General features: G+C 38.7%; 1 protein-coding gene across 1 annotated transcript in view; it reads left to right on the top strand.

Annotated features, from left to right (window-relative positions):
* Positions 1-1,457, top strand: part of LOC119425621 (cytoplasmic dynein 1 intermediate chain 1) — a 99,665-nt gene that overhangs the window by 65,692 nt on the left and 32,516 nt on the right. The gene's annotated exons all lie outside the window — the stretch shown is intronic.

A 1,457-nucleotide genomic window follows, 5' to 3' on the forward strand; every position in this document is an offset into this window, starting at 1 on the left:
CATCCATCCATCCATCCATCCATCCATCCATCCATCCATCCATCCATCCATCCATCCATTATTTGGTCCATTCTAACAAGGTTGAGTCAGGCCCTCTGGACAGATTCTTCATTGTTAAGAGGTCTGACTCAACCTTGTTAGATTTATCCTCCTGGATTATTGAGCATGCATCAGGATATTTGGTCTTTTGTTTACATTTGATCTTGCCTAATGAAGCCTACTTCAGTGCCACATTGCACTTCTGGAATGGAAAAAGGTTAAAAAAAAAAATCTTATTTCATGTAGGTTCTCAAAGAAACAACTGTGGTTGAAGAGATACATAGTTCCAAGCTTTAAACTGCATGATGTGCTGCTGCTGTTCGGCATATTGTTTTTATGCTACTAGTGTTTAGCTTATTTCTAGTTAATGTTTTTCTTAGTTCACATCTTACTGTTTTTCTTTTACATTTTATTATTGGATGTAACTGAGACCCTGTGTACACAATTTTGTTCCACCACATGTACCAGATGTATGACAAACAAAGAACCTTGAATCCATGAATGTTGTTAATATCAATATTTGGATCAGTCTGCATACCCCTACTTCATGTAAAAATGGGATGAAATGTAGCATGGCCATTCAGACTGTGGTTGCTTTGTAAAACATCAAATATGCATATGCATGGTTTAGTACCACATATGAAAAAGACCTGGGTCAGATTTTAAAATGTCCTGGGTTCAATCCCTGGTTTGGACCTGGGGTCTTTCTGTATGGAGTTTGCATGTTCTCCTTGTGTTTGCATGGATTTCCTCCCACACTCCACAAACATGCATGTTAGGTTTCCTTCAGGTCCAGACCTGACTTGCAAAAGAGATCTGTGATCTCAGTGGTGTTTACCTGGTTAAATAAAAGAACAATAATAACAATTAAAAATAAATAAATCAGATTTGTCACGTTCAGACTGTCATTAAAAAACAAATATGCAAAAAATCTGTTTTACAGTGTGAAGGTAGTTTATAGCAGTTTAGAGATTGGAGATGGTTGACGCCAGCAGTAGGCCACTTAAGGTTAGGCCCCGCTCAGACCAGCTGTTAGCAGAGCTTCAGTCCAGTCCAAACTGAGATCATTCAAAAAAGCTTTCCACAACACCTATCAAAATTGTTGATAACTGTTCTACAGAGCCTCCCTCCAAAAGATCTGAACTATCACTTTAAGCTCATGTCAGACTCTAATGAAGGTGTATAGTCTGGATTATCTGTGCCTTTCATCTTGTACAGCCTCAGCTCTAATGTTATTTTGCATTTTGTCAACAAACCTGTGACTTAATCCTTTGGTGTAAAAATGCATGAAGGATGGTCGAACATGAATTATGTGGCAGACATCAAACCACCATCAGGTGTTTCCTTCTTTGTGGATGCACCCCCAAATATCACACGTACCACCTCCCACCCCAATCCCATCAATCTTTTTTTCACAT

This window comes from Nematolebias whitei, chromosome 19 (genome assembly GCF_014905685.2).
Source record: "Nematolebias whitei isolate Nwh7 chromosome 19, NemWhi1, whole genome shotgun sequence".
NCBI lineage: Eukaryota > Metazoa > Chordata > Actinopteri > Cyprinodontiformes > Rivulidae > Nematolebias > Nematolebias whitei.